Genomic DNA, 19,917 nt, shown 5'->3' on the forward strand with positions numbered 1-19,917 from the left:
GGACGCCTGTAGTCCCAGCTACTCGGGAGGCTGAGGCAGCAGAATGGCGTGAACCCGGGAGGCGGAGCTTGCAGTGAGCCGAGATCCTACCACTGCACTCCATCCAGCCTGGGTAACAAAGCAAGACTCCATTTCAAAAATAAATAAATAAATAAAATAAAAATAAATAGTCACATGGACAAGCATGCGATACCCGATTCTGTGCTTATAAATTTAACAGGGCTGAGCGTACTCTTTACCTCAATCTCTGTCAGTCTTGAGGGAGGAAGGAGTTGGGTTCATAAATTGAACCAGGTTGTCTTTGACCAGCCGCTTTTGATAAGGAAGGAAAACAAACAAACAAGCCAACAAAAAACAGGAATTACTGGGAAATGTGACTATTTGTGCAAAACTATCAACTATCCGAAACTAGGGGTGACAGTTTTAGAAAGAAAGGGATATGATCTCGGGTCACGGAGCAAGTGAGGAACGAGAAGCAAAGAATGGACTGTGAGAATGTAGCCTCCGAATGGTGCCCATTTAAAATAAAGTGAACAAGGGCGTTTCAGTGCCGGGCTAGTGGGGGAGGAGTTGGAAGGGGCTGGGCCCGGGGAGCATTGAGAATCGGAGAAGGAGGTGTAGGAATGTCCAGCCAGCGACTGGACACTGCCCCTGTGTCTTTAGCTTCCATGTGGCTTTGTTCTAATGGCTGGCAGATCGGTGTGGGAGACTCTGGTTCTGGAATTTCAGAATTCTTGGGCATGTCACTGTGACCCTGTGATGATACTGTTGTCCAAACCTTGACACTTAAGGTGATGTCCATCACCTCAAAGGAATGTATGTACTCGCTAGTGAGGAGAGACTGACCCAATCTCAAAAATACAGAAGAGGGATGGGCAGGGAAAGTTGGTGTGTGAGCTGAGGGTGGAACCAGTGAGGCCAGAGTTCCAAATTGGAAAAAAAAAAAATAAGCATTAGAGTGTGGGAGAGACTAGAAAGAAGGAATTAAGGAACTCTTTTGAAATTTCTTGTTTGTTTCAACTGCCTCCCATCCCAACCCCCTTGCTTTGTTTAGTTCATGGTTTAACCCACAGGAGGGATAAAAGCATTGATAAGAGAACACATTGGGTCATCTGAATATGAGAGTATGGACAAGCACATTCTATGTTGGTGGGGTATACAATGTGGGTTAGAAGCCCCCTGTAAAATACAAGCTCTTTGGCATGGTAATCTGTCTTCGTGAAATTTATCCTGAGGAATAACTGGACATGGGCACAAAGATGTGTGTATAGAATTTCGTGGTCGTTGCAGAGTTAATGCTGGAAAGAAAAAAGGAAGAACCCAAATATCTAGTGACAGAGGATTGATCAAATACAGTAATTCAAATGATGAACCGTGAGGTGGCCACTAAAAAGAAAAACGTAGACACATGGTTATGGACATGGAACCATGTCCAAAATATAGTGTTTGGTGAAAAAAAAGCAGGTAACTGAGAAGTTTGCATCATATGATCCTATTTTTGTATTTGTATTACAAAAAGACAGAGATGTATACACTAAATTGTTAGGTGTATTTGCCTCTAAGTGATGGGGTTTAGAATATTTTTTCTTTTATCCTATATCTCTATTTTCTTATATTTTCAGAAATAATCATGTATTACTTTGTAATCTAAAAACAAACAAACAAACAAACCAAAAAAACCACTAGGACTGTTTTCCTGGTCCGGAGGTTTAGCAGCAGTGATTTATCCTCTGGGACTCCAAAGATGACAGGGGTTGGAGGTGTGGGCTGTCTTCCCATGAGATTGATTTCAGTTTCCACTAAGCCTAGCTAGGCAGACTAATTAGAATTTATTTTCAAAAACAGAAGAATGTTTGAATTATTCATTTTCATAATCTGTTTTTCTAATAGGCTATTAATCTGGGTTATTGGTTTTATAGCTCAGATTCTGTTCATTTGTGGGATGGCTTAAATGCCTTATCATTTGATATTGTGGCAAGAGTGTGCATACTATAATTAGAGGGCCTAGCCCAGTGGACTAGTGTCACCTTAGTAGGCAATCAGAAGACCTCCTTAACCTCATTTTTTTTTTTTTTTGAGAGGTTTGTTCTGTTGCCAGGCTGGAGTGCAGTAGTGCAATCTCAGTTCACTGCAACCTCCGCCTCCTGGGTTCAAGCGATTCCCCTGCCTCAGCCTCCTGGGTAGCTGGGACTACAGGCACACGCCACCACGCCCAGCTAATTTTTTTGTATTTTAGTAGAGATGGGGTTTCACCGTGTTGGCCAGGATGGTCTCGATCTCCTCACCTCGTGACCTGCCTGCCTCGGCCTCCCAAAGTGCTGGGATTACAGGCATGAGCCACTGTGCCCGGCCCCTCATTTTTATCATCTATAAAATGGAATAGGATGCTTACCCGATGAAGCTATTGTAAGGATTAAATGAGTGAGTGATTGTAAAAGTGCTTCGAAATACACATTGCTTGTAATTAATTTAAAATCAAGAATTAGTTTTTGAATACATTCTAATGTACAGAGGGTAAACATTGGAAAAAAAAAAAAAAACCCAAGAATTAGTTTTTGGAAAAAAGAAAATTAAAGTCTTTGAGCTTGATGAACGAGAGTTATTTTATTTAAGGTCCAAAGAGCTTTCTCTTTTTATTTCACTGTTATCAAAATATCATGCATACACAGTTTAAAAAATGAAGTAGCATTTCAGGGCTACATACAAAACTGGGACAACTTTGGGAGTAAAAGAGGCAATGGTAATTAAATTATGCCAGACTAGGGAGGAAAAACTGAGAATGTCCCTGACAAACCCTATTGATAAAAAAACACATTGGCCAGAAGAGGTGGCTCACCTGTAATTGTAGCATTTTGGGAAGCCAAGGAAGGAGGATCACTTCAGCCCAGGAGTTCCAGACCATCCCGGGCAGCATAGTGAGACCCTGTCTCTACAAAAAAAATACAATAAATAAATAAACAAATAAACAAATAAACCAGGCATGGTGGTCACCCTCCTGTAGTTCCAGCTACTCAGGAGGCTGAGGCAGAAGGATTGCTTGAGCCCAGGAGTTTGAGGCTGCCGCAGTGAGATGTGATCCCACTACGGCACTGTAGCCTGGGTGAGAGAGTGAGATCCTGTCTCAACAAAACAAAACAAAAAAGACCACATCCACTGCTTTTCCCTACCATCTCTGCTTCCCATTCCTCAGAGACACTGCCTTCAATTATTTTAGCAATTTTTTCATGTTTACCTCTATATTTTCAAAGAATAGGATTTTACTGCTTTTCTTGATTTTTCCATTTTATACATTATCTATTGATTTCTTACTATGGACGATGAGGAATTCTGCCTTTTATGCCCTCTATTCACACACCATTTCCCTCCGCTCATTCCCAACATGATTATATTATATATTCATCTTTATATTAATATGCCCATATAAATCTTGTTCATAGCTGAACCATATAAGAAACCTTTCTTGTGCAATTGTTCATTGCCCCTGGTGTTAATAATTAACTCAAATTTTGGTTTGTTCTATTTTCTATGGCCCCAGCCACTTATTCATCCCCAAACTCTCTGAACTCTAAGATTACTCAAACAGCTAACCCAAATCAACAGAATATACATTCTTCTCAGCACCACATTGCGCTTATTCCAAAACTGACCACATAGTTGGAAGTAAAGAACTCCTCAGCAAATAAATGTAAAAGAACAGAAATTATAACAAACTGTCTCTCAGACCACAGTGCAATCAAACTAGAAGTCAGGACTAAAAAATTCAGTCAAAACCGTTCAACTACATGGAAACTGAACAACCTGCTCCTGAATGACTACTGGGTACATAACGAAATGAAGGCAGAAATAAAGATGTTCTTTGAAACCAATGAGAACAAAGATACAACATTACCAGAATCTCTGGGACACAATTTAAAGCAGTGTGTAGAGCGAAATTTATAGCACTAAATACCCACAAGAGAAAGCAGGAAAGATTTAAAATTGACACCCTAACAGCACAATTAAAAGAACTAGAGAAGCAAGAGCAAACACATTGAAAAGCTAGCAGAAGGCAAGAAATAACTAAGATCAGAGCAGAACTGAAGGAGGTACAGAGACACAAAAAACCCCCAAAAAATCAATGAATCCAGGAGCTGGTTTTTTGAAAAGATCAACAAAATTGATAAACAGCTAGCAAGACTAATAAAGAAGAAAAGAGAGAAGAATCAAATAGATGAAATAATCTATTAGTTTCATATTTTATTGGAAATAAACCTTCTGTCCTCAGTCCTCCCACTCCAGGTCAGCCTGGCTCCTATCCAGACCCACCCACAGCTGTTGTTTCAGGACTTCCCGCCTCTTCTCTTCTGTGCTGGATTCTGTTTTCTTGATCTCATGGTTGCACTTTAGTTCTTTCATTTTCTTGTTTGCATGAACACATCCACTTCTACAGTGGCTTAGTAAGAAAGTGGTCATGGAGATAAACTTTGGAGGCCTTACATATCTAAAAATTCCTTTATTTTACCCCCATTAGTTGTATGGGGCTTTTTTTTTTTTTTTTCAAACTTAGAGAAGACTTGACTTGCAAGAATATTACAAAAAGTGTTTTTACCAATTCGCCAATTGTTAACCTTTTGCCATATTTGTTGAATCACATCTTTTCTCTAAATCATAAGCGCATACTTTTTTTGTGTGTGAACCATTTGAGGATTAGTTGCAGTTATCCTTACGCTGGATGATAGTTTGGCCAAATATAGAATTCTAAACTGGACATCATTTTCCCTCAGAATTTTGAAAGCATTGATCTATTAGCCTTTGGCTTCTGTTGTTGCTGTTGGAAGGCTAGCATCATTCTGACTCCTGCCCTTTAAAAGTGACTTGTTTGTTCTGTCTCTATGCTTTTTGAACTTCCTTTCATCTTTGGTGTTCTGAACTTTTATGATGTACCTTAATCCAAGTTTCCTTCCCTTAATTGTGTTGAGTACTTTTCAATATGGCAACTCATGACGTTCAGTTGTGGGAATTTCTTTGATAATTTCCTCTGTCCATTTTCTTATTTTTCTGGAACTCCTATTAGCAAGATGTTGGAACTCCTAAATTGATCCTATAATTATATTCTCTTTTTTCTCCAGTTTTTCTTTCTTTGCCATTCATTTCATTTTCTAAGAGATGTCTTCACCTTTATCTTCTGCCCCTTCTATTAAATTCTTTTTTTTTTTTAGTCATGGGGTTTTGCTCTGCCGTCCAGGCTTCAGTGCAGTGGTGCAATCATAGCTCACCGCAGCCTTGAACTCCTGGGTTCAAGTGATCCTCCTGGCTCATCCTCCCAAGTTGCTGGGACCACAGGCATGCACCATCATGACCAGTCAATTTTAAAATTTTTCTCTTGTTGAGATGGAGTCTTTCTATGCTGCCTAGGCTGGTCTTGAACCCTTGGCCACAAGGAATCCCACCATCTCAGCCTTCCAAATTACTGGCATCACAAGCGTGAGCCACCATGACTGCCTAACTTTCTAATTTTGTCTATACTCCTTTTTCATTTTCAAAAGCTCTTTCTTGTTACTGGGATGTGCCTTTTCTGTGGCATCCTATTCTTTTTATGTATGCAATATGTTTATTCTCCTATCCTTCTGAAGATATTAAGTATAGTGGTCCCCCCTGAGGTTTCTTTTGCCCTTTGCATTGCCTCTGGATTAATTTTCTATTTGTTTACTTTCGACTTTGCCTTTCACATTACAGGCTCCCTTTAATTGCTTGGTAATTCTTGGGTCTTTATTCACAGGTCCATAAACATGAGGCAGTGAAAAGCTCATTAGAAATTCTCTGACAATGAATGGAGCTCACTGTAGGTAAAAGAGAAGAGCCCTGCTCATTTCACTGGGAGGATCTATCTATAAGTCCTTTCTCCATGCTGTTCTCTTTCTTAAGGGAGGAATCTTGCCTAGAGAGTTCAAGTATGGCTGCCAGCATTTTGGGACTGAGTGGGAAAAGGAGCTGGGGTTATCAAGTATTAGCCATTAGGCTTGTGCCTAATCCCATGGTTTTCAGTAGGGTGTCTCATCTCCTCTCCCTTGCTTAGCTCTGAGCTAGGAGAGCCAATCTGTTCACTTCAGAGGATAAACCCCCACCTTCCCCTGGGGTAGGAGAAGGGCAAGGGCCTGGCTGCACAGGGCCCAACTGCACTTTAAGAGACTTTGAGCAAATCCTCAGTTTTGGGCCTCACCCTCCACCCTGGGCTTCTAAAGTGCTGTGCTTCCAATTTCTGACTTTTCCTGGGTTCTGTGGCACTAACTGGTTAGTGTGGCAGAGGTCATGCGATGGGTCCAACATGTCATTGTGTCTTCCGATAAGTCTAAACAGACCAGAGTTTATGGCCTTTCTTGCAGTTAGGTTGGATAAGTGACTGAATTGTAATTAGTGGGAGTGATGTCTACCCCTTTCAGACCTGGCCCTAAAAAACAGCCTCTAGTCCTTTCCAGACTGTAGGGAGTGGGGTGGGCCCAGAGCACAGCCCTGAGACCTTTGCTCTATAGCAGGCCCTTTAAACTGGGGATGAAAGAGTTGGGCCCTGAGGCCCCTGGGATTTGTTCTTATCTTTAGCTGAGATATACATATTTCTCCCTCACACACATGCACACATACATACATACATACATACATATATATTTGCTATAGAGCTCTCTGCATCCAAGACACAGTCAATTCCAGAGTACCAGGGGAGCAAGTCCTGGGCTTCCAGGAACTTGAGAATTGGGAGCATAGGAAAAATAATCCTTCACTAGTTTGCTTTCTGTTGTGGCAGGGAGAGTGGCAGACAGAGGCAAAGGAAAAGACCCTATTATCTTCACTTCGCTCTCTAACTGCATTATGAAGAATACATTTTGGTTAAAAAAAAAGTGTAAAAATGGCTAGAAATGGTGAAAAGAAAAAAAAGGCTAGAAATCTGCATCCTACTTAGATAGATGGGATGGGTCGGTTTGTTATCTTAGATCTAGCTGATAAACACAGCTAGGCACAGATTTTAGGCAGGTAAGCAAGTGACTTTAAGTCTGTCTCCAGCATATAGACATATTTGATATTTCATTTGGGGACATAAATGCTAATTTCATTAGTGACTAATAATAAACAGTATGATACGTGTTTCCCTTGACTTAGAAAAGTTCGCCCTTCAGCAGTTCGCCCTGGGGGCTCTTTGACAGTTCCACAACTGTTACAAGGTGAAGCCAGGAGGTGCACACACATCCTGCCACCTACACTCCCCCTGGATTCTTCCCTCTCAGCCCAAGCTCCTCTTTCCTTTTCTAGTCCTTTCCTCCCACATTTCCCACACTTACACAAGCCCACTTCTGGGGAATTCCCTAAACAGTTAAACAAAGATCATTGAAAATTCATATAAGATTGATTTCTGTATTCCCAGACTGATTTACATTTTGAAAGCTTATCACTGGGCAGTATATAATTGTATCATTTGTAGTTGATTTGAATATGGCATTTATGGTCAATAAAAAAGGAGGGTTAAGATTAAGCTGTCAGCACTCAGCTACCTACTATATCAGTGCTGTGAGAAAATCCAACTTGCCCCAGAATGCCTTCTCCAGGCACAGCCCCTGCTGTGATTGTGAGCCTCTTTCCTGTTCTTCCTGTGTGGAGATGACCCTGTTGACTGACTCCCCACAGCATTGGTCCCAAGCTGCTTTTTCCAATGCATTAAGGCCAATATCTGCAGGAATGAGCAATGCCAAGTGCTTTATTCAGAGCTCTATCTGGCACTTGAGGTGGTGTCTTCAAAAGCAGGACTGCCTTTTCTCCAGAGAGATACCTGCAGAAACTGGCTTTCAATAAAGCTGAAAGGAATGCACCCTGGGGCAGCTCGCTTTGTACATTGCCATCCTGATAATAAACAGCTCTTCTACTCTGGCCAGCCAGCCTGCCAGTCAACTTTTTGTGTGATTTCCTTGAAGATGAGGTTGCCAAAATGAGGAATACACAGCGTCAAAACAGAAAGTTACAGGACTGCAGTTACGGGAGGTGATGGTTAGTCACACAGTTTAATAATCTCAAATTCCTGATTTCTCATTTCCCTTTTTCCCCACCACCTTTTCCCATGCACAGTCAAGAAATTATATCAGTGCTGAGCATGGTGGCTCACGCCTAGAATCCCAGCACTTTGGGAGGTTGAGGTGGGTGGATCACTTGAGGTCAGGAGTTTGAGACCAGCCTGGCCAACATGGTGAAACCCTGTCTCTACCAAAAATACAAAAATTAGCCAGGCATGCTAGTGCATGCCAGTAGTAATCCCAGTTATTCAGGAGGCTGGGGCACAAGAATCGCTTGAACCCGGGAGGCAGAGTTTGCAGTGACTCAAGATCGTGCCACTGCACTCTAGCCTGGGCGACAGAACAAAACTCTGTCTCAAATAAATAAATAAATAAATAAATAAATAAATAAATAAATAAATAAAATAAAAGAAGAAATTATATCAGTGGTTGGCAGCTTCCTCTGCCGGAAACAGTCACCACTGCTATCTTCTCCCAACACCAGTAACAGCAGTAGGACTCCCTGAATAAACACTTTGAAGGCAAAGATAAAGAAGGGTGGAATAAACAAACAAGAAGTCACTGTTCCTCGTGGAGTAAACCATTCCTTTCTCTGATTGCCTGAAGCTAACCACGGGACAGCAGGACTGGCTACATAATTTCCCAGCCTAGTATAAAATGACAATACAGGCCCTTGTTCAAAAGGCTAGGAAGAAAAAAAGTGCCATTAAAAGTGCTAAAATACAAAGCTTTTCCTCTCTTTCACCATCTCTCTCGACCTGTCGGTCATGGTATGCTTTTAAAATTTGCTCTTTAATATAGCTTGCCTTTGGGCAGGGGATACTCCCAGGGTAAGTGTGAGTCCTCACTGGCTCAGGGGCCACCCTCTCTCCAGCCACAGGCCAATGCTTGGTGCTGGGCCAACCTGCAGCAGATGGTTGACCCTGAAGGGATTGAAACCTCAGTGCCAGGACAAGCTCAGTGCCTGGATTGGGAGTGGGGCAGAGGCGAGTTGCCCCCTAACGGTTGTGGTGCTGCCAGACCCTGCTGCAAAGAGACCCTGGATGCCCAGCCTCAAGTCTTCCCGGGTGCAACCCAGGTCCCTATTGAAATCAGAAGATGACAGCAGAATATTACCCCCAACCCCCACGTCTGCCAGACACAACCCAGTTGCCATCCCAGGTAAAGGCAGGCAGGGGCCATAGTGGGGAGAGCAGATGTGGAGAGGGGGTGGCTGGGCAGGGTCCCAGGAACCAGGCAATGGAGAACAGGCTGCCAAGGACCTGTTCTCAGGGAGGTGGAGAGCTGGCAGCAGGCAGAACCACATGTAAGCTAATGGCACGTGCTCCAATGTCCATTGGACTTCACTTGCAAAACACAAATTCAAAGATTAAATTATTAAGAATATCAAGACAGCAACTGCAGAGCATTAAACTCCAAGCATGCAGGACTCTTCTGAACCTGGGGCCATGTGCAGCTGCACTGTTCACATACCCATGAAGTCCGTCCTCTGCAACCAAATTACTGAAATCAGTGAAGGTCCAGAGAATGTGTGTTTAAAAACATGTGTGTAGCATTTCTCATACAATGCCTTGTACATAGTCTTATTTCTATACTACCCTCTTTCCTTGCTGGATGCCATCTGCATAGCCTAGCTCCTGTGCTTTCAGGCTAATCTCTAGCATGTTAGAGCCCCCCTCTCTAACCCTGATCTGTAAAACAGAAACAATAACAATAATCTCATAAAAGTGTTGTGAGAACCAAATGAGGTAAAGCTTAGAAGCCATTTAGCCCAGAGTCTGACACATGTTTTTTTGTTTGTTTGTTTGTTTTGTTTTTGAGATGGAGTCTCACTCTGTCACCCAGACTGGAGTGCATTGGTGTGATCTCCACTCACTGCAACCTCTGCCTCTCAAGTTCAAGCTATTCTCCTGCCTCAGCCTCCTTGTAGCTGGGACTACAGACGCATGCCACCATACCCGGCTAATTTTTGTATTTTTAGTAGAGATGGGGGTTTCACCATATTGGTCAGGCTGGTCTCGAACTCCTGACCTCGTGATTCGCCCGCCTCAGCCTCCCAAAGTGCTGGGATTACAGGCGTGAGCCACCGTGCCCGGCCAAGGCACATGTTTTATGCATGCGAACACACACACACACACACACACACACACACACGTGCCCATATACACTGATAGGAATGCATCTCTGTTATGACGCATACGGAGAGTACCAGAGTAAACAGAAGACACTTAATATGTCTATCTTTAGACAAAAGAACACAAGGTGAACATGTTTTAAGTGTCAATCTGGCTAATGTATATTTTAAATGAAATGTAGTGCAAATATAAGTCTATAAAATTAAAGAGAGACTAGAAAAGGCTTTTTCAAAAATTCAAGTCATAAGGTAGAGTAATTCTGAAAGTAAACTCAATTTAGCTAAACACAAGGCAAAAATAAAGTTTTAAAAAGCCCGATAAAGATAATTTCAGTATGAAAAGTAGGTCTTCTAAGGAAAGAGGAAGGAAGTTGGAATTGGTTAGCGTGGAGGAGAGAAAAAGAAAGAGAACATCAAGATAGCGAAATTGCTCTCAGTTAAAAGGGGAAGATTAAAGTGTATTTTTTTTGTGGCCTGGGGCAGTGGTTCACTCCTGTAATCCCAGCACTTTGGGAGGCTGAGGAGGATTACTTGAGCCCAGGAGTTTGAAATCTGTGTAGCCAACATGGTGAAACCTTGTCTCTACTGACAACACAAAAATTAGATGGGTGTCGTGGCACACACCTGTAGTTCCAGCTACTAGGGAGGCTGAGACATGAGAATCACTTGAACCAGGGAGGTGTAGGTTGCAGTGAGCCGAGAATGTGCCACTGCACTCCAGCCTAGGCAACACAGCAAGGCTCTGTCTTAAAAAAAAAATAAATAGTAGATTCTGAAATAGCTTTCCTTGCATGTCTAAAATAAAAGTATTGTATGTAAAAAAATAAAATAAAATAAAGGGTACATTTTGTTACAAAAGTAATTCATATTTATTACAGAAATATTCAAAAATACACATAAGCAAAAAGAAGAAAATGTAAAATATGCATAATCCCACCACTCTCATATAGCAAACAAGTTCATATTAACTGATTATCCTACTGTAAATGTACTCTCCTGACTCACCTGGAGTTAGGTGTGGACATGTGGACTTTCACTGGCCAATGAAACATGAGAAGTGACATTTTTCACTTCTGGGCTGAAGTTAAAAAAAACTTTATTTCTAAATGTGCACTTTATTGTACATCAATTATATCTCAATAAAGATAGACATATGTGTATATATATATATACACACACACACTAAAGTTTACACATAAATTTTATATTCAGATACATAAGCTTTATATATATATATATATATAAGCTTTATGGTAAACTGCATGTTTAAAGTCTACAATTTTCTTTTATTTTGAGATGGAGTTTCGCTCTTGTCACCCAGACTGGAGTGCAGTGGCACGATCTCTGCTCACTGCAACCTCTGCCTCCCAGGTTCAAGCGATTCTCCTGTCTCAGCCTCCCAAGTAGCTGAGATTACAGGTAGCCTGCTACCACACCAGGCTAATTTTTTGTATTTTTGGTAGAGATGGGGTTTCACCATGTTGGCTAGGCTGGTCTCGAACTCCTGACCTCAGGTGATCCACCCACTTCAGCCTCCCAAAGTGCTGGGATTACAGGTGTGAGCCACTGTGCTCAGCCCAAGTCTACAATTTTTACATGTGTATACACCCATGAAATCCTCACTGCAATTGAGACAGTGTACATAGCTATCACCCCCAAAAGTTTTCTCATAAGCCATTGTAATCCCTCCCTCCCACACCATCTCATCTCCCACCTCTAAGCAGACACTGATCTGCTTTATGTCACTATGGACTGTTTGCATTTTCTAGTTTTATATAAATTTAATCATACAGTATGTACTCTTTTTTTTTAAGCAGGCTTCTTTCACTCAGCATGATAATTTTAAGATTCCTCCATATGTTGTATATAGCAATCATTATTTTTATGGCTGAGTAGTATTCCATTTTACAGCTATGCCATAGTTTATCCATTCACCTCTTGATGGACGGTGGAGCTGTTTCCAGCTTTTCGGCTATTACAAATAAAGTTTTTATGAATATTTACATAAAAGTATTTATATGCTTATATGTATTAATTTCTTTCAGTAAATATCCAGGAGTGGAATGAGTGGATCATGCTGTCATTACATGTTCAACTTCTTAAGAAACTGCCTGATTGTTTTCCAAAGTGGTTCTAACGTTTACATTGTAACAAAAGTTCACAAGAGTGCAGTTCTCCATATCTTCATAATGCTTGGTATGTCAATCTTTTAAATTTTAGCCTTTCTAATAAGTGTGTAGTGTTATCTCATTGTGGATTTAATTTGCATTTTCCTAATGGCTAATAATGTTGAACACTTTAGTATATGTTTTCTTCTAGAAATTGCATAGATTTATGTTTTTAAATTAGGTCTATGATCCACTTTGAGTTAATCTTTGCATGTAGTATGAGCTTGGTTCTAAGTTCACTTTTTCCCATGTGCTTATGCAATTGCTCCAGCACCATTTGTTGAGAAGGCTATCCTTTCTCTAATTCATTACCTTTGCACCTCAGTCAAAAATCAGTTGTCAATATATGTGTGGATTTATTTACGTACTTTTCATTCTGTTCTGTTGAGCTATTTTTAAATTTTATATCAATTTCATACCGTATTCATTAATGCTGCATTATAATAATTCTTGAAATCAGGTTGTGGCATCCCAACCTTGTCTTTTTCAGAATTGTTTGGCTATTCTAGATTCTTTGTATTTCCATAAAAATTTCAGATCCAGCTTGTCATTTCTGAAAAAAAAAATCCTTCTGGGACTTTGAGTAGGATTGTATAGGATCTATAGATCAATTTGAGAGCAACTGATATCTTTACAACATTGAGTCTTCTGATCTGTGAGCAAGGCATATCTCTCCATTTGTTTAGGTCTTCTTTAATTTCTTTCAGCCATATTTTGAAGTTTTAGTGTATAGGTATTTTGCTAATTTTGTGAAGTTGAACTCTAAGTATTTCATTTTTTTATTTTTGTAAGTGATATTTGTAAACATTTCAATTTCCAATTATTTGTTGCTAGTATAGAAAAATATAATTGATTTTTGTATTTTGTTCTATTCTAAAATCATACTAGTCTCAATTACTAGTTCTAATAGATTTCTTTTTAGATTCTATCATATTTCCTACACGGACAATCATGTCACTTGCAAATAAAAAGAGTTTTATTTCTTCCTTTTCAATCTTGATGCCTTTTATTTCTTTTCGTTGCCCAATCACACTGGCTAAAACCACTGGTACAATGTCGAATTTAAGTGCTAATAGCAGACATTCCTGACTTGTTCCTGGTGATAGGGGGAAAGTATTTAGGCTTTCATCATTAAGTATGATGGTTGCTATGGGTTTCTTAGCTGCCTGTTTTCAGGTTGAAGAAGTTTCCTTTCAGTTTGAGTTTTCTGAGAGTGTTTATCAGGAATGAATGTTTAACTTTGTTAAATGTTTTCTCAACATCTATTGAGATAATCATATAATATTTTTAGTTTGTTAATATGTTGAATTATATTGATTAACTTTCTTTTATTTATTTATTTTTATGAGACAGAGTCTCGCTCTGTCACCCAGGCTGGAGTGCAGTGGCACGATCTCTGCTCACTGCAAGCTCCATCGCCTCCTGGGTTCACGCCATTCTCCTGCCTCAGCCTCCCGAGAGGCTGGGACTACAGGCGCTTGCCAGCATGCCCGGCTAATGTTTTTGTATTTTTAGCAGAGACGGAGTTTCACCGTATTAGCTAGGATGGTCTCGATCTCCTGACCTCATGATCTGCCCACCTCAGCCTCCCAAAGTGCTGGGATTACAGGCGTGAGCCACCACGCGCGGCCTATATTGATTAACTTTCAAATGTTAAACCCTGCATTCCAATGATAAATCTCACTTGGCCATATGATATATTGTCCTTTTAATAATTGTTGAATTCAATTTGCTACCATTTTGTATATGGCTCATTTATGAGAGATATTGGTCTATAGTATTCTTTTCCTGTAATGTTTTTGTCTGATTTTGTTTTAAGGGTAATCCTGGCCTTGGAGAAAGAATTGGGAGCTATTCCCTTATTTTAAATATTTTTGAAAAACTTTGTGTAGAATTGGTATTACTTGTTTTCCTTAAGTGTTTGGTAGAATTCACCCACGAAGTCATCTGGGCCTGGAGTTTTCTTTGTGACAGGTTTTTGAACTATGTCATTTTCTCTAATAAGCACAGGGCTATTTAGACTATTTATTTCTTTTTGAGTGAGTTCTGGTAATTTGTGACATTCAAGGAAATTATTAATTTCATCTAAATTGTCATATTTATTGGCTTAAATTGTTCATAATATTCCCTTATTATTCTTATAATATCTGTAGCATCTGAAATGATGTCACCTGTCTTATTCCTCTCATTGTCATTTGCTTATTCATCTTCCACTAATATGTCTAGCAACATTTTAAAATACATTTTATTGATTTTCTCAAAGAACCGTCTTTCGATTTCATTGATTTTATCTGTTGTTTTTCTATTTTCTTTTTTTGAGATGGAGTTTCACTCATCACGCAGGCGAGAGTGCAATGGCACAATCTCGGCTCACTGCAACCTTCACCTTTAGGTTCAAGCAATTCTCCTTCCTCAGCCTCCCGAGTAGCTGGGATTACAGGTGCCTGCCACCACGCCTGGCTAACTTTTGTATTTTTAGTAGAGACAGTTTCACCATGTTGGCCAGGCTGGTCTTGAACTCCTCACCTCAGGTGATCTGCCTGCTTCGACCTCCCAAAGTGCTGGGATTACAGACGTGAGCCACCGCACCTGGCCTGTTTTTCTGTTTTCTGTTTCATTAATTTTGCCTTGATCTTAATTTTTGTTTCCTTCTGCTTAGTTTTATTTAATTGTCTCTGCTTTTTGCAGTGCCTTAAAAGTGGAAGCTGAGGTTATTGATTTGAAAACTTTCTTTTACTATAAGTGTTTGGTGCTGTAAATTTGCCACTAAAAACTGCCTTAACAACATCTCAAAAGTTCTGACTTGTTATGTTTTTCTTTTAAAAAATTTTTCAGCTGAATTTAAAATTTGGTTTTTATTTTTATCTATTCAAAATAATTTTAATCACTATTTAATTTATTCTACCTATATGTTATTTAGAAGTATATCATTTAGTATCCAAATATTTGGGAATTTATCTAAAAATTTATGTTATTAATATCTAATTTAACTCCATTATTGTCAAAGAACATACTTTGCATGGCTTGAATCTTTTTGAATTTATTGAGACTTGTTTTATGACCAGAATATGATCTATTTTGGTGAATGTTCCATACACACTTGAGAACAATATGTATTTGACTGTTATTGGTGTTTGGTAAGTGACAATCAAGTCAAGTTGGTTAATATTACTTACATCTGCTTTATCCTTGCTGAATTTCTGCAAATAGTATTGAAATCTCCAATTCAACTTGTGGATTTGTCTACTTGACACTATCGATTTTTGTTTCATGTGTTTTGAAGCTCTGTCACTAAGTGCGTCATTTTGATTATCATTATGAAATGAACCATTGTCCACAGTGATATTCTTTGTTCTGACATCTACTTAGTCTGAAACTAGTTCAGGTATTCTAGCTTTCTTATGGTGCATCATTTTCTCTTCTTTTACTTTGAACTTAGATCACTTGGTTAAGGTGGTGTCTGTTAGGTTTTTTAAATGAAAAGTTGTTATTGTTCTCTTTGTAATTAGTAAGTATCTGTGGAGAGATACTTAAAAACTATCCTGTTTCTTTCTTTCTTTCTTTTTTTTTTTTGGTGAGACAGAGTCTTGCTTTGTCACACAGGCTACAGTGCAGTGACTCGATCTTTGCAACCCCTGCCTCCCTGGTTCAAATGATTCCCCTGCCTCAGCCTCTTGAGTAGCTGGGATTACAAGTGTGCACCATCAGGTTTGGCTAATTTTTCTTTTTTTGTATTTTTAGTAGAGATAGGGTTTCACCATGTTGGGCAGGCTGATCTCAAATTCCTGGCCTCAAGTGATCCATCCACCTGGGCCTCCCAAAGTGCTGGGATTACATGTGTGAGCCACCTGCCATCCCCTCCCCCACTTTTTTTTTTTTTTTTTTTTTTTTTTTTTTAGAAGACCAGATCTCACTATGTTGCCTAGGCTGGACTCAAATGCCTAGCCTGAAGTGATCCTCCCACCTCAGCTTCCTGAGTAGCTGGGACTACAGCTGCCTGCCACCACACCCTCATTATACTTTGTCCATGAGTTTTAGCATTCTTTGCTAAAATGATGCTTGTCTGCAACAGTTATTATTGTGGTATTTGCCAAATGGTGATTTTCTGTCTACATCTTTCTATCTACATTTGTTAATTGGAATTCCCCTTCAAGGAAGAGCTGTATATTCTCCTCCAATTATTTACTTATTCAATTTTTATATTAGTATGTACTCAAGGGTATTTATTTTATTCTATGATTTACAATCCTTTACTAATTTTTATTGGTCACATTGTCCCAGATTTGGTCACTGGGAGCACCTTCACATTGGCTCATCTATGTTTTTCAGTATTCTCAATATAGTACTTTCTTACTTTCTTTTTCCAGAAGATGTTCTAGGCTTTTGTAACTTTTTGCCCTCACTTTGGAATAAGACATTTCTCTGAGAAGCCCTGGTTTCCTTTAATGGAGAATGGAATTTTGAAACCAAGATCTCAGTTCTAGGTGTGCTCATTGCTTCTAGGGTGTCATTGCTTCTAGATTCAACAGAGATAACTAAGAAATATATGTATGTTTGCACATACATATGCACACATCTACATTTATTTCTATACTCATCTATTTGCAGGTATGTTGGAAACCAACAGTCCACTCTGAAACCTTCACTGCCAGTCCAACACTATCAAGTTCATTCTATCCTCCCCTGTTTCCTTTTTCCCTCTTCTGACAGTGAGAAACCTGGCTGTCATCATCCATAATAAATTTATTTATTTTTGTAGTCCTAGAGTACCCATAAAGTAGTTTTAGAATTGTTCATCTGTTTCTCTGTGAAAAACAAATTTATTAATTAGAATGCAATATTTGTGTTCCTTTTACTGTCGGCCTTACAGTAGCTAGTCAAAATACTCTTTTCCAGTTACTTACGTTAGTTCTTTTCTTTCCTAACACCTTCAATATTGTTATTCATACGTAATACAGCTAGGTTGATTTGTTATCATTTGTATCTATTTGCATTTCCTCTGACACTTGTGGCTGATTTTAATCATATATTTAGTTTAAATGTTAAGATACAATTCACATACCATAAAATTCACCATTTTAAAGTATACAATTCAGTGGTTATTAGTATGTTCACAAAGTTAGCCAATCACTATCATTATCTAATTCCAGAGCATTTCATCCCTTAAAAAGAAAGTGATATGGTTTGGATCTGTGTCCCCACCCAAACCTCATGCTGAATTGTAATCCCCAGTGTGGGAGGTGGGGCCTGGTGGGAGGTGATTGAATCATGGGGGAGATTTCTAATGAATGGTTTAGCACCATCCTCTTGATGCTGTCCTTGCAATGCTGAGTGAGTTCTGTGAGATCTGGTTGTTTGAACGTGTGTACCACCTCCCTAGCCATTTCTCTTGCTCCAGCCATGTGACTATCTGCTCCCCCTTTGCCGTCTGTCATGACTGTAAGTTTCCTGAGGTCTCCCCAGAAGCCACCAGATGCCAGCGTCATGCTTCCTGTACAGCCTGTGGAATCATGAGTCAATTAAATTTATTTTCTTGATAAATTTTAATGTTTTTATGTTTTTATTTTTTGTATTTTTTATTATACTTTAAGTTTTAGGGTACATGTGCACAATGTGCAGGTTTGTTACATATGTATACATGTGCCATGTTGGTGTGCTGCACCCATCAACTCATCAGCACCCATCAACTCGTCATTTACATCAGGTATAACTCCCAATGCCATTTCTTGATAAATTACCCAGTCTCAGGTATTTCTTTCTTTATTTTCATTTATTATTATTATTTTTTTATTTTGAGATGAAGTCTTGCTCTGTCACCCAGGGTGGAGTGCAGTGGTGCCATCTTGGTGCACTGCAACCTCTGTCTCCTGGGTTCAAGTGATTCTCCTGCTTCAGTCTCCCGAGTAGCTGGGATTACAGGCTTGTGCCACCATGCCTGGCTAATTTTTGTATTTTTAGTAGAGATGGAGTTTCACCGTGTTGGCCAGGATGGTCTCGATCTCTTGACTTCATGATCTGCCCTCCTCAGCCTCCCAAAGTGTTGGGGTTACAGGCGTGAGCCACCATGCCCAGCCAAGTCTCAGCTATTTCTTTATAACAATGTGAGAACGGACTAATGCAGAAACCCAGTACCCATTTGCAGTCATTCCATATTACCCTTCCCAACCCCCAACCCCCAACACAGCTTCTGGTTACCACTAATCTGCTTTCTGTCTCTGGATTTGTCTATCTGGATATGTTATATATTTTTCATCTAGCATAATGTTTTCAAGGTTCTCCACCCTATAGAATGCATCAGTACTTCATTTCTTATTACGGTTGAATAATATCCCATTGTATGAATACACCAAATTTCATTTAGTGTATTTATTTTTTAGTGTGTGGAATCTCAACATGGTTCTAAAAGTTAGAACTATACAAAAAGGTATACTCAGAGAAGTGTGACTTCTCCTCAATCACTTATCCTGTTCTTCCTCCTCCATTCTTTCTGTCCTGGTCCCATCCGCTCTCTGCAGTTAGTTTATGGTGCATCCTTACTTTATTTCTTTTTGCAAAAATAAGATCATGTGTATTTTCTTATAAACCTTTCTTTTTCACATGAAAGGTAGCATACACTCAACACTTTTCTTGAACATTAGAAAGCAAAATTTTAAAATTTGTGAGTTGTGATAGAGTGTTAACTGGTTACTATCTTATTTCTTAGAAGCCCTCACAGCCAACCAAAGCTGTTGTCATGGTTTAGTTCCCAGTTTAATTCAAATTGACAAGTATTGGTTGAACACGGATTACAAATGCTCAAGCTCTCACTACTGAATGGATTACAAAAATAAGGAGAGCAAAGTGTCTGCTTTCAAGGAATTTACAATCTAGACATGAACTACTACAACTAGGAAAGACATGGTAAGTTCAAAAAGCGGATTAAAAAAAAAAAGCAATGGGCATTCAAAAAAGGGAAAAACAAGGAAAGGTACCACCTAGGAGGTGGCACTTGAGAAGGATCTTGACAAAAAGAGCTCAAGTTTGGCAGATGGAGATAGCAGGTGCAGTCCTCCAGAGTCTTCCAGAGGAAACAGTATAAGCTCTGAGACAGGAAAACACAATGTATGCTTGGGGAACTTCATTTTGACTGGAGTTTTGGGAAGTAGTGGGAGATAAGGCTGTAAGGATAGCTTGGAGAATATTTATAAGACCCTAAAATCTTTATACTTAGTTGGATAGGCATTTGCATGCCACTGACTTTTTTTTGAGCAAAAGAATCTTTTCTCTTCACCTTCTACCTTCAGGCCCTGGTGGGGCTACATCTACCATTACCGTCTGGAAAATTTCAAATGGTTGGATTGCATCACTAAGTCCCTTGCTTAAAACCCTTTACTGGGAGCAAGATGGCCGAATAGGAATAGCTCCAGTCTCCAACTCCCAGCGCGAGCGACACAGAAGACCGGTGATTTCTGCATTTTCAACTGAGGTACTGGGTTCATCTCACTGGGGAGTGCCGGACCATCGGTGCTGGTCAGCTGCTGCAGCCCGACCAGCGAGAGCTGAAGCAGGGCGAGGCATCGCCTCACCTGGGAAGCGCAAGGGG

The sequence above is a fragment of the Mandrillus leucophaeus genome, unplaced genomic scaffold (assembly GCF_000951045.1).
Source record: "Mandrillus leucophaeus isolate KB7577 unplaced genomic scaffold, Mleu.le_1.0 Scaffold988, whole genome shotgun sequence".
In the NCBI taxonomy this organism is placed as follows: Eukaryota; Metazoa; Chordata; class Mammalia; order Primates; family Cercopithecidae; genus Mandrillus; species Mandrillus leucophaeus.